This window comes from Cuculus canorus, chromosome 7 (assembly GCF_017976375.1).
Source record: "Cuculus canorus isolate bCucCan1 chromosome 7, bCucCan1.pri, whole genome shotgun sequence".
Classification (NCBI taxonomy): domain Eukaryota; kingdom Metazoa; phylum Chordata; class Aves; order Cuculiformes; family Cuculidae; genus Cuculus; species Cuculus canorus.
The window spans coordinates 6,273,909-6,287,974 of record NC_071407.1 but is presented as its reverse complement, the minus strand read 5'-3'; the positions used below and the strand labels follow the sequence as shown (position 1 = coordinate 6,287,974).

Here is a 14,066-nt window from a genome sequence, read left to right as displayed (position 1 = left end):
GTCCATAGGCATTCAGAAGTAACTGAGAAAAGTAAAGCTGTTTAGAAGCTGAAAGGATATCCGACCGCATCCAGCCTGCAGAAAACCGGTCCATCCTGCTGGCGTGCATTTAGCCTTTACACACAACAGAGGGCACTCTCTTGACAGAATTGTCTGCTCCAGGCAGAGCAGACTAAGAAGAAACTGTCACTTCGAAGGAGATTTATCACTTCGAAGTAATTCTCAGTACAAATTTCAAAAGCAGAGCAGACCTTTTGAATATCTTGTGCACCACAGAACACTTTGATCAGATAATGACCCTGCAGGTTTTCCTCCTGCGTTTGCTGCTTTGCCTCCCTTTCCTCTTCTCTCTTCCCACTAACACCTGAAGTCTCAACACCTCCTACCAAGTGGCTTTACCTTTTCAAATTCTTATCCTTGCCAACTGAGAGTAACACTTCTCCAAAGCCTGTTTCTTTCGCCTTGCCTTTGCAACAGTCACTGCTGTCCTAATCGTCATTATTTTGTGCAGAAAGCCTTGAACTGAGGTTCCTTGGTGGGTTGATTATTCTTCCAGATTATGCAACAAGTGTTGCTTTGGAACAAACCTTGCAGGATTGCAGCAGCTCTGAAGCAAGCCTGAGAATTCCCAGGCTGTCTCCCTGCCCTCCGTGGGACGGAGCCTCTGGGCACACATACCTCCTCTATGTGTTACAGCACGGTACCAACTGGGGCTCACACAACCAGCTCGCTGTGGTTACAGGATGGGCAAAGCCCTCTTACCAATCCAAATCTGAATCGCTGTTCCCCCAGAGTCCAACACGCCTTATAGCTGCAAACACATAAACAAAACACAACTGAAAACCAGCCCCTAGAGGTGACTGTGAAAAGATCTATCTGCCAATGAAGGCAGCAAAGTATGAATAGGTTTCAGCTCCAGAAGTGAACCACTTAGTGTTCCTTAAGTAAGCACAAGTTATCCACCTTAAAGAGCTTGCAGAAAAAATACAGATGAGAGTTCACCTGAATTTTTCCTAATCTGTACACGGTTCCTCACTATTTATTCTGCTAAATACTATTTATGTTGCCAGTACCAGAAAACATAGTGATTGCAAAAGATTTTAGCACAAGCTAAAGCTTGATAAGACTTAATCATTTTACTATAATGATGGATCTTTTTCACCTGGTGGGACATGAAGATGCTTGCCTTGATCTCTGCATCTGAAAGCCCAACTCAAGGATGGTCATGGAGCTATGGGGAAAGGAAGGCTAGTTACAGAGGACACAGATAATCTGTTAAGAGCACAACATTTGTTTTCTCAGAAGTTACAGTTTGGGTTTGACCCAATTCTTCCTCCTATTTGGATGAGCTCTAAGGATTTTTTACATGCTTTCCTTCTCAGCGCAAGACGACTGAGGTCATGGCAAGAAGCAGGAGAGAAATGAACCCACACAGATTCCAAGATGACAACACCACAAGTTACAGCACATAGTGCTAGTACAGTGACACACATTCACACAGTATTCTGTACATTAAGGACAGGTCACTTCTCGCTTGCAAATGGTAAACATTATTAACCTGGGTGGCCTTTGTTTTACAGTCACTGCAGATGCAAATGACAATTGAGAAGGTCCAACAGAAATTGCCAATGAAAGAGTAAGATCGAACATAAAATTCTCAGGATTACAAATCAACAAGTGTGACACCTATGCAAGCTGGTACTTTCTATCCTTGACACTCTGTACTCAGTGTTCCCAAACAAGAAGTGCCACGGCACTGTGATCTCTTCCGTATCTGTCACCTCAGGTCCCATAGTGAAAAAGGAAGAGCAAGTTCTAGATTGGTAAGTCAGAATTAGAGTCAAGCATTATGCCTTATATCCTGTGCTGGAATCCCACAATTCCAAATCCAGACTCGAGAACGAATACTCAGTAGCTGGTGTCAGAGGACACTCAGTTGATTCTGAGGCAGAGATGCCAGACTATGTCTGACCTGATATGCCCGCATCGTGCCTCCCCTGTTAGCTCAGCCCTGCAAGGAGTGAAGACACATCAGGGCTGCAAGCCTTCCCGTAGGGGAATCTCAGCTCAGAAGCACACGGAGATCAACATTGTACACACTGTCAGAACGGGCAATATAGCACACAAGATAAACAGAGGCAACATCTCAGATCCAGACAGCGTGTATAGGAACTCCTTGTCTTAATTCTAATTTAAACACCAACTTTATCTCTTTATTCTGTAAAACCATGACATTTTGTTTAAATGTCCCAGTCAGGGACAAGGAAAAACCCTACTTATCTCATAATAGTATCGTTAAGAATATTGAGTTTGTATGACTCAATACTTACAAAACACATCATAGAAGTACATAGCCTGTATTAGGAGTGAACTTCCTCACTTGATTCTGAAGATCAAATCTTTCGAAGTTATCTCTATCTAAAGGGCAGCTGTCACTCACAGGTGCAGAGGAAAAAGTAGCTATTGATTGACTGGACTCCACAGCCCTTTCACACAGTGTATCATTGTGGCCTTGCAAAGATCAAGTCCAGTGGCTTCAGAGAAATACATAATAATTCTTGGCAGATAGGCAGACAGGCAGTCAAGGGAGGAGATTTGTGTCCTAAGCTCTGTCAGAAGCGGCATTGCATCCTGAAGCTTAGAGATCAGCATGCTTTCCAATACATTTTTCTTTGCTGTTACAAGGAAAGCCTAGCCCTCCTCTAATGGCTTAGTCTGCTCTTCAAAAGCAATTATGTAAGATGTGCAAATTCTAAGTAAAATGTTGTTAAATTTCCCTATACAAAGGCCACCTGCAATGCAATGAGCTGCTTTGTGATACAACTGGTCTCCAGCCTTCCTAGACTGATTCCCACATTAAGTAGCCAGCGTCTCCTCTCCTGCTGAAATTTTTCTACACGTGGCTTCATCCACAATACCCTCCTCCCACAGACTGGCTCCCCCTGAGCATTTACACACTGTGACACAAAACATCACTGGAAGGGATGCCACCCTGTTGCAAGTCAGACTGATTTCCTGCTTACAATCACCCGCTCTAGTCAGAAAATAACCTCAGCATTTTATTTCTGAGAGCGAACACAGCAGCATATCAGCACTCCTAAGACACAGATATGGAGGATGTTTATCATATTGACTTCATTTTTAAAAGACAATCGAGCCACCGTAGGCAGAACAGACTTGTCAGTAACATGGCCCTGAGATATGTTTTGAGATCTAGTTGTTTTACGTGGCATTCTGCTTTTCCATGAGCACATTCCTCAGGGTATAAGTGATGCAGTACTGCATGATGGGAAGTACGGCACATAGATCCTATTCCTCGGTGACCACCAAAGCTGAGGTCTAGCACTAAAGCAGAGGTCTTATCACTGTGAAATGTTTGCACAGCACTATAACTTTGCACAGTGATTCATAAGCTCTGATAAGAGCGTTCTGATCACTTTTCATTGTCTTCATGCCCAACACTTTCCTGCTTCTGTATTCACTTGTTCGTGAATACCTCAAAGTACATTGAAAAAAACCCAAACCTGATTAATCTGGATGATTTAATCTTCCCTTTACAAACTCAGAAAAACTGAAGCAGGAAGAATTAAATGAGCAGATCATGGCAGGGGGGCACACCAGACTGGTACTCATTCCAGTCGAGGGGGGTGTTGCCTGAAAAACAGAAATAGTCATCAAGGGAAAATATATAGCCTGATATGATACTTCTGAGGATGAATTGTGAATTGAGAAAACTTGTGAATTTTGCACTTATTTTATCTGTATTGGAAAGAACTATTTCATACATACAGAAAATCAAGACGATAGATTTAAGGGCTCTGATACACACTTTAATATGCACCCGGTGAGCCACAGTAACAAATCGCAGGCACTCATAGTATAATAAGGTAAAACTCAAAGGTTAATCATCTGGCAGGAAGTTTACACCAACAGGTTTTACCTCACATTCGTGATAGGTGTGCCACTATGCCTTAGTGGGTGGCAATCCTTACCCTCCAATGTACCTGGACCTCCACCCTCAGCTCACAACCAGCCAGACTCGGGCTGTTTACCTGTGTGAAGGCCAGTAATGCAGGTTCAGCTGCTCTCTGGGCATATGGCAGATCTCAAAAGAAATCCCAGCACTCAGGAATTTCACAGCCATCACAGCTATTCAGTGGAGTTGGTCCCACTGCAGACAGGTAGGCTGCTAGCCACCATATGAACATCACTAATAGTTTCTACCTTTAGCAACAAAAGGAGCACAGCTATTCTTATCACAATAGAATAACTCTAAATTAGAATAACTCTAACTAGAATAACTCTAAATTTAGTGTCCTTTATGCTAAGACAGATTAAAAAAAAAAAAAAGACAGGAGAAGGACAAATGGAGTCATGAGCTGTAGAAAAATTGAACATTACACCACCAGCAACCAAAAATGGTCACAAAACAATAGAAAACTGGTTTGGGTAGCCACAGGGGCTGAACCAGTTCAGATATTTTGCATTGTCAATGACAGGATAAGAGTTCTCTTACCATAGCTCTGCCATTGCAGCTCTCTGTTTGTGGTCAAATATGAAAAGCAGCACTGTGCCGCAGGGCACTGTAACTCAGGCACTGAGCCCAGGTTTCCATCTCAATAGTGAAATAACATCCTCATTCCTTTGTATTTGTTACCTGAACGCTGGGCATGATTTACAGTTGCTAGCATTTCTTAACATCTTATTTTACATTTTATAAAAATATCAGGATTAAGATTTTCTCATGTCAATTATTTCTAGGTGCAGGGAAGCGGAGCAAGGCATTACTGCAGCAAAACACAATTAGTGCAGCAGCACATTGTCATCTTGCTGTGCTGTCAGGTAAACTTTGGCAGCATTTTAACACCTTTCTACCATTCTGGCAGCAGAGAGAAACCATGAAACTGGTTTAATCTGTACTCAGGGAGTTGCCAAAGTGTGGTGTTACCTAGGCTTGGCCAGCACTGCCATCCTTGTCTGGCTTTCCCAGAGAGGCTTTCAGTAGAGAGGCTTAAATTCCCTGATAATCAGCCTGAAGGATTGCCTGGTGATGGCTGTAGAGCTGGGCCAGAGCACAGCTTTCATAAATTCGATCTAATCCCAAGCCTAATTTTAAATTTTCTCACAAATCTACATGCTCTGATTTTCAGGGTTTCTAATTACTCAAGCTGAGTTCAACTTTATTTTGGTATCAAGCCCTGGAAGATACTATCTTTAACTCAGGGCTTGATCCTTCTAGGCCTCAGTTCCCTCCTTACATACACACACACGCGCACACACACACTTCTTTTTTTCCTCCCTTTTTTTTTAATGTGACTGTGCACACCAACAACTTCCATTAGTTAGCATTCAATTAGCATCACAGATGCATGGTGGGACGGATCCTATGATTGGAGTGTTGGGATGGAGGGATACAGGGTCTTTAGGAAGGACAGGCAAGGGAGATGAGGAGGGGGTGTTGCCCTCTATGTCAATGACCAGCTGGAGTGCATGGAATTCCACCTGGGGGTGGATGAAGAGCCTATTGGTAAGAATTAAAGGGAAGGCATGGACATGTGGCGTTCTACTGGGGGTCTACTACAGGCCATCAGACCAGGAGGAGTGAGTGGATGAGGCCCTCTACAGATAGGCGCAGTCTCACATTCACAAGTCCTGGTCCTCATGGAGGACTTCAACCACCCCAACACAGCAGGGCATAAGCAATCCAGGAGGTTCCCAGAATGTGTTGGTGATAACTTCCTTCTTCAAGTGATAGCAGAGTCAACAAGGAGAGGTGCTATGCTGGACCTTGTTCTCACCAACAAGGAAGGGCTGGTGGGGAATGTGAAGCTCAAGAGCAGCGTTGGCTGCGGTGACCGTGGAGTTCAAGATCTTTAGGGTAGTCCCATTATTTAACATTCACTTTACTAGCATGGCATACAGCAGGACTGCAAGACTGCATCATGTGGGTAGGTGAAGTAAGAACATACCTTAACCAACAAACCTAAACCAAAGTGCAACAAAAATTCAGCAGTCTTGAGATGCTGCCTGGGTTTGGTATTTGCCAAAATATTTTCAGTTAAAAGTACATTTCATTTCCAATAAAGGTACATTCCCACTTTGTCCCAAATGCAGGTGTGATTCCAGACCATAATAATTAATTGACAATCTATATCTAAAACTAGCTAGTATCATTCTTCAAGTAGGAAGGAACAAAAACATGCCTAGAAATGTCCTACATCACTCTTACAGAGAATTTGGGATTCCTCAGCCCTTGGGGACTGAATGCCCCACACAGGTGCCTCATGTGAATTTTGGTTGGGGGCAAACTTATTCAAATATGCAAATCTGAGGAAATCACAAACTGGGAGAAGGAGACAGCTTAATTAGAATATCATATTAGGCAAGTGGTGTAAGCAGAGATCACAAAGTCAAACCTCTTTCTCTGAAGAAAGGGAGCTGTGAACGGGCTGTCCATTCAGATCTTTCCTAACCTTCTTCCAACAAAATCTAAATACTTAGTAGGTTCCCCAGGAGAGCTGAGGGTGACCAGAAACACGTGCTCTCGTAGGCCTGGGGAGCACTGCTCTTCTCAATGCATCTTCCAGAAAGATGTCTTGAAGACCAGAAACGATGCCCCTCCTCTGTCATGCAGTTATGTCATGTCCTAACTCCAACATTAAATACAATCTATACCCTGGAAAAGGCTAGAAACTAAGGTCAGCTCACTGCTGGCTTATGACAATTTTAATGCTTTAGTTTATTTGTTGATTTTCTCCTACGGACCAACAAGTATGTAATAAAAAACTTGTTAGACCTACTGCATTGTTCCTGCCCTGAAATCCTTAGACAACAAAGACAAGTTTTCCCATTTGGCAGATCTGTCTAACTTCTAGCATATATGAGAGACAGCTGAAGAGCTGCATCTTAAAACAATGATTGCAAGGGTGAGGGGGAAGTGGAGAAGCACTTACAGTCATTTCCCTTCCAATTTGTCACAGAACAAACAGAGCTACTGATAGGTACTAATATTATGCAAATTGAATTTGTCACCACAGAGCAAACACTTATATATAGAATTTAACCACAGATGTGACCCTGGGAAGCCCACTGGGCTGTAGTGGAGTAGATAAAGAAGTATTGCTTGCTGAATATCAGTTACTTGATGACCAGTTGAAGATCTTGTGGTGATGGAAAATCAAGAGCTTTGGGGCAGCTGGAAACTGCCACCAATATTTTACCTTTTAAGAGTCCTGAAAGTAAATTGCCTGAAGATAAAACGAGAAAGGATCGCTCTTTATGCAAGAGGATTGCCAGCTGCAGGCTTCTCTTTGTTGTACAGAAAAATAATTTCTTTCAGAATATCAAACTGAATGTATTGAGTGATCAAAAAGTCCTAGTGAAAAGCATTTCCTTGAGTGATGGTGGGTAGTAAGTTAAACCAGCAGAGAAACATCTGCAAACAAGACATCGGTGGCAATGAAACGCAAAAAGAAAAAGCTTCATTCATTCTCTCATCTTCTCTGTCCTCTCTTTTTGTGTAGGAAAACTCATTTTGTGAAATAAATATTTTACTAAAAAGCCGTAAAATATTTATTAAAATACCTTTTTTTTTTTCCTGGCAATGTTGTATTAAAAGCCAAGAGTTCCAGCAATGTCTTGGAATTTGGCAGCTTCCAATTACACAAGAGAAGATTTTCCTATTTTTTAAAAATGGAAAAGGGTATTTCTCCCTCTTTCAAAACTGGTTCTTTCCAAGAAAACAAAAAGTCAATTCCCTGTTGCTTTCCAAATTTCCAGAAACACTAGAATCTTTCAGTGGGGAAAAACAACAATAACAGGAAAAAACCTCCCCTTTCCCCCACTGCTCAGAGGATTTCCTGTCCCAAACTAGTGACAATATCTATCAAAGTCCAGCACCTGAGGGTCCAGCAGCAATTGCTGCCTCCAGAGCTTTTCCAGGGAAGACACACATCCTTCACAGTCAGAAGTTTTATTTCTACTCCTCCAGTGTCTAGAGAACGCAGGTGGGTGTGGAGACCACTCATTACAGTGGGCATTAACTAATGCTGATAAGTTTGAGCCCTACACAAATAGATGAGTCATGGAAAAGCTCAGGAGGACCGGCAGAGACTCCTTTCCTGCTCCACTCTGGTAACTGTCAGCCCAGCAGGTACACACACCTCACGCAACGCTCTTCATAAGCCCAGTCCAAGCATTGAATGCCTTTCTAATAACAACCCCCTATCATCGTGGCAATTAATAAAACAACGGTTTCTCTTCCATGGATTGATCCTGACCTGACTCTAAACAGTCTGATAGGTGGAAGAGGAATATTTTCTGCTTTATTTCTGCTCTTTTGCTTTTACATGTTTTCTGACTTGTGTCACTTTTAGTCCTCTTCAGGAAGGAAAGTTATTGTTCTGATTTGCACGGTCTTGTTGAAGTACTGAAGGTGCAGTCACATAATGTCACGCCTGCGAGTGATTTAGGTCTGAGCTTATCATATTCCTAGTTTCCTATGTGAGCACTTTTCTCCTCCCATGACCCCAGGTAAGAGCAAAATGCTTAATCTACAGTAAGCAGAGCAAAGTCCTTCTCTTGCACAGGTAGGAAGCACCAAGCAGAGGGGAAGCAACACATGCTGCCACTGTGGTCCTGGGGCCAAGTACAGCGCCAACAAGAAGTCTGTCAAAAGATAGACTCAATGACCTCTGCTTATGCTCTCTATTGCTGCGATAGAGAATTATGTGTCTTTCTAAGGTAACATGACAGAAGATAATAAATACGTATTTCAAAGATGGCATAACAAGAAGTTTAGAAACTAAATAAGAGATGAGTCTTCAGTGATCACAGCTTCTAAAAATCATGCACTTGCAAGATACACACAGCAGATTCCTACAGAGATTAGATACTGACTGCTATGAAATGGTCCTGAGTAAGGACTTCCTGATCAGAGACAAACAATGATTGGATCAGATATTCATTTAGGTTCAGAATTTTGCTTTCTGTGGATAACTTGCACTTTTAAGCTACTGGTTGTTCTGGATGAAGATGCCATTTATGTCACAGTGTTCAGCAGACAGTAACCCGTACCAAGTGTTCCAACCTCTGCTATGTTACTTAGTGTGAAGTCCAAACTGCAACTTGCAAAGAGGATGGTTGCAGTATTACTCACAATAGTAGTTTTATAAAATTAATAGAATCATTAAATATTATTAAATCAAAAAAGACCTCTAAGATCATCAAGTCTGTCACCCCAACACCATCGTGCCTAATATACCATGTCCTGATGTGCCACATCTCGATATTTTGAATATTTTCAGTATTCACCAACAACACAATATCTGATCTGCATTCTAGCACAGAGAAGAGTATTTCCTGTTTAGAAATCATCACACACTCTCTGCAAGAGCTAATAAGAAATATAAATTATCCTTTAAACAGCTAACAGCAAGGATGGAGTCCTAACAGTTTTGGAAATGCTGTAGTCTTTGGCAGCCACCCGTATCTTAAAAAAACTGACAGCCTTTGATGAAGTCTTTATTACACATTTGAATATTAGCCGTAACAAACTTGGATGTATTTCTTTACTGGTAAAACCTAAGCAGTCTCTGATTAAGAATAATAATAATAATTTGGTTTAGAAAAAAGGTCAGTAGGAAATGCAAAAAAAGGAATTGAGCAAGCAAAACTGTTGCTAAATGAAAGGTAACTTCTCTCCCACAGAAGCATGACATGCTGTTTGCACCAGCCCTGTGATGGCACAGAGAACTGCATGTTATTCCCGGCAACCTGAGCAGGAGCCCAGCAAGGCAGACATGATTAGGAACAGCTGCATTAGCTGCTCTTGGACATTCTCTACCTGGACTCAGTAACAAGGCTTCTTAAAACTCTACAGCAAGATCCTGCAGAGCATGATGCCATAGTCCACACTTTGTTAAAGAATAGCAATCTCTGCCCATGCTTCAGCCCTTAGAAACTGAGGGAGAACTGAGAGGGGCTTCCTCCAGCCTCCAGCAAAAATACTTGGCAGTCAGTTAAATGCATTATCTTAAGATGACTGGAACCGACAACCACAAAAGCTCTCTGTCTGAAAGCGTTATTATTTCTTCACTTTTAAACTTTATTTTAACTCTGGGCACCAAATCTTCATTAGAAATGTTTCAATGTCTGAAAAGCATATGGAAACTCTCTACTGTAAAAGTAGCCTTATTGAGACTTTGGAAAATCCTTTACTAAGTCATTAATGGGAAAAATCCATTTCAGACTGAAATTCTTCTTCACCATATAGATCTACAAGCAAATCTATACCATTTGCTACAGATCTTCGAAGCCACACTTGAGGTGGTCTTGTAATCCCAAAAAACATATCAGTAACAGACCAGAGAAACAGTTGGTAGGCACTGTCCCATTAAAACAGTGTCTTCAGGTTTGTAAGCTCGTGAGTAGGCTGGGTAAATCACTAAGGTGAACGCACTGCATAAAAACAAGTTATTATTACGTGAGGGTGTAGCTGTCACAGTATAAAAGATGGTTGAGTAAGCAGATTGAATAGCAAAGACCGAGAAGGTAACAACAGTGCTAAGGAGATTACAGAAACAGCAACTGATATTCTACTGAAAGAGGTGAGTGACGACAAAAAACCCTAAATAATTTTAAAAAACCCAAAAATTGTTCCTTGCTTTGTGCCCTTTTGGGACAAAAGTGCTTAGCTGATGTTGACAACTCTCCATGCCACAGAGTTATGACTTCAGTGATACTGTTTATCTCTACTGCTCCTTCCCGTGACACGATGCCTGTTCCAGTCTTTCATAGTAAGCTCAGTGAGAGATGCTAGGAGAGTTTTATGGCTTTATGTACGAAGAGTATCTTCCGTAGAATACTTAGCTCCATGTATCAGTCTTGACTCACAGTCAGTGTATGATCACTTGCTTTGTTCATTTGCACTTTGAGCGTGGAGATGGGAATAAGAAAGGGGATGCAGAAGGGAAAGAAATCCTAAATTGGTAAATTCTTATGAAAACTATTTTACACATGGAAAACTGTGAGAGAATAAATCACTGTATCCTCGTATGTACTTTTGAAGAGCATGTGGAATTACTGCAAGACTGGAAGAAAGCAAATAGTGCTGCAACTCACCGAAAAAATCCAAAAAAACCTCACCAGCTACACCATGGATGCTATTTTTTTTTTTCTAAATAACTAAGGAATACACACTACACCATTGACTACAGAGAACAAAGCGAAGCCGTCAACTATACTGCCTGTGTACACCTCCCCAGACAAACATTAGAGGCTTGGGGGTTGTTGGTTTTTTTTTTTCATTTTTTTTTTTTTTATTATTTTAAACAAACATGGATTGCAAAATTTGGAGATTAAGAGAATGCAAATGAGATCAAATCTAGGTGGGTGTTACAGAAGTGTTTCCTCATGTCTTTTTGCAAAAACTTCTAAAAAAAAATAATTTCAAAGCACTAGTGTTCACCACTTTTGAATGAAATAGAATAGGAGGAAAGTAAAGAACAACTCAGCATTTCCAGCACTCGGCAGGATCTCCAGAGCCCTGATTCTCCTCCAGCTTTGTTGGGAGGCTGAAGCCAAACACCTTCTACATTAGTTCCTGCTTTACCTTTGAATATCGAACTCTCTCCTTACATTTGATCAACAAGTTGGAGTCAGGAGGTATTACTCTAACATGAAATAATTAATGATATTACTTACACCAAAGGTATTACAACAATATGTGGGTGTTTAAAATGGAGCATGGTATGTGACTGCATATCAAGAGGAAGTGTTACAATGACCTCCGCACCACACCACGGGCTGAAATATGAATAAGCTTGGGATCTCAGAACACGAATAATCACAGAACAAGTCCCTTTTGTGGAGTATACACAACATCTGGAACAGATTGCTCACTGTGTTCAAGCAGTTTTTAGTCTTTACAAGGTGACCAAAAAGATTAACACTGTTCATATATTCCTCTGTCATTTATCTGCCAAACAGTCATAGAATTAATGATCTACTTCTCACTGACAATACTGATTTGACATTTATAGAACTCATTACATTTATTGCATTCTCCTGCAGTCAGGGAGACAGATTGCATTGTATGATACAGACAGAGGCCCTGCTTGAATGCCATAATTGCCTCAAGGAAGGTTTCAAATTGAATAATTATCAATTATTAATAGAGACGTGGTGTTGTGGGAATATTTTCAAGCATTCGTCCTCCTATTGCGTATTCCTACCATGAAGCCCCATCCTTGGAGTGCTACAAAGTGAGTCAAAATGCTATGATTGAAATCACAGTGAATTCATTAAAAGGTACAGACGAGCTGTCAGAGAAGCTCAAAGCGCAGTGTGGAGGCAAACCGTACTGTGCCAGGTATCGTGTTTGAAAGGCTAAGAAGGGAGCAGGCTGCGTGCCAAAGAAGAGGCAACACTCAGTAGCTCCAAGTGGCCTTGAAGACAGGATTGTCCCATGGTACAGAGATTAATTGTGGCAGTGCACACCGCATTGTGGATGCAGTAGTTGCCTCAGGCTTTGAAAGGTACTCCAGGCAGCGTGAGTCAGTGCCTGAGGTGCCATCCCAGGATGCAGAAAACTGGGGCTGAAGAAACAGTCTGCTTCTGATTAGTTAAAAGTATTTCTCCGACTGGTATCAACTGGAGCATACCGTACTGCAAAACACCAGCCTCGGCTGGAAAGCACCAAAACATTGTGCTTCTGCATTTCAGAGAAAAATAATGCAATTCTGTTCAGCTAAAACTGTTCTCTTGGTTTTTTAAGGTTTGAAAGATCCGCAAAGTGAAACAGAGCTCAGTCAGCTTTCCGAAACAGCTAGAGACAAAACAAAACTCCTTCCCAAGCTGCTCTAACATCGGTCGTTTCTAGAAAGCACTTTGTAAGAAACACCCTGAACAGAAATCAGCTCAGAGTAACACGAATTGATAGAGCTGACTGCAAAAGCCTTTGGCAGCAAACAGTGAAGGCTCAAGAGCTCAGTACAGTTGAAGAGTACTACTTGCCTGGGTTTGCTGTTAAGTGCTTTTCCTCCTGTCATTTGTTACAATTAACAGACAAAAAGGCCCCTGCCCTCCTGCTTCCTAGAGGAAAATACCAACTTAAAGATCTGGCATGGACACAAAGCAATCCACATCAAAAGCAGGTCTCAGGAGGAGTCTCAGGAACACCGTGTTAACACTGTTAACTAACAGAACTTGCATTGAAGCAGCAATCCTTAATCTCCCCACCCCAAATTTCCCAGCTTGTTTTCACAAAGACTCATCTCATTTTAGCACCTATCAGCAGGAGCACTGGAGTGCTTCCAGAATTCCAGTGTTGTTTCCTGAGGGAGAAACAGGCTGAGAGAGTTGGGGTTGTTCAGCCTGGAGAAGAGAAGGCTGCAGGGAGACCTTAAGAGCAGCTTCCAGTACTTAAAGGGGGCTACAGGAAAGCTGGGGAGGGGCTCTTTATCAGGGAATGTAGTAACTGGACAAGGAGTATTGCTTTTAAACTAAAGGAGGGTAGATCATTACTGGATATAAGGAAGAAATTTTTTACAATGAGGGTGGTGAAACATTGGAACAGGTTGCCCTGGGAGGCAGTGGAGGCTCCATCCCTGGAAACTGAAATTCAAAGTCAGGTTGGAAGGGGCTCTGAGCAACCTGTTGGAGTTAAAGTTGTCCCTGCTCATTTCAGGGGGGTTGGACTAGGTGACCTGTAAAATCCCTTCTAACCCAAAGCATTCTATGATTCTATGATTCTTTGATTTGAATATCATGCTCTGAGATGTGTGTACTGCAATAACCCATGAGCTCAGAGGCAGAAGGAACATGTCAGATGTGATAAAGCTCCCTGATAAAATCCTCTTGGCTCCTCTGAGCAATAGTCTCCCCTAGTGTGACCTTCCAGAAAAGCCTGGAAAAAGAACACAGTATTTCTGCGTGTGCAGGAAAGCAGCGGTCAAAATGGGATCTAGCAAGAATGATGGGTTGAGGCAGATATCAGGCGAAACCTTCCCTCATGCCAGTGCTCCCGTGATGTTGGGAAGCTGTTGGTCCAAGTGCTGTTCTTATAT

General features: G+C 41.9%; 2 protein-coding genes across 2 annotated transcripts in view; one reads left to right on the top strand and one right to left on the bottom strand.

Moving 5' to 3' along the window:
• ZDHHC6 (zinc finger DHHC-type palmitoyltransferase 6) overlaps window positions 1-14,066 on the bottom strand; it is a 79,240-nt gene that overhangs the window by 19,219 nt on the left and 45,955 nt on the right. The window lies entirely within an intron of this gene.
• Window positions 10,545-14,066, top strand: part of ACSL5 (acyl-CoA synthetase long chain family member 5) — a 33,348-nt gene continuing 29,826 nt past the window's right edge. Inside the window, exon 1 of the mRNA XM_054071166.1 lies at window positions 10,545-10,607. The gene's annotated coding sequence lies outside the window, so the exon portion shown is untranslated. The remainder of the gene's footprint in view (window positions 10,608-14,066) is intronic.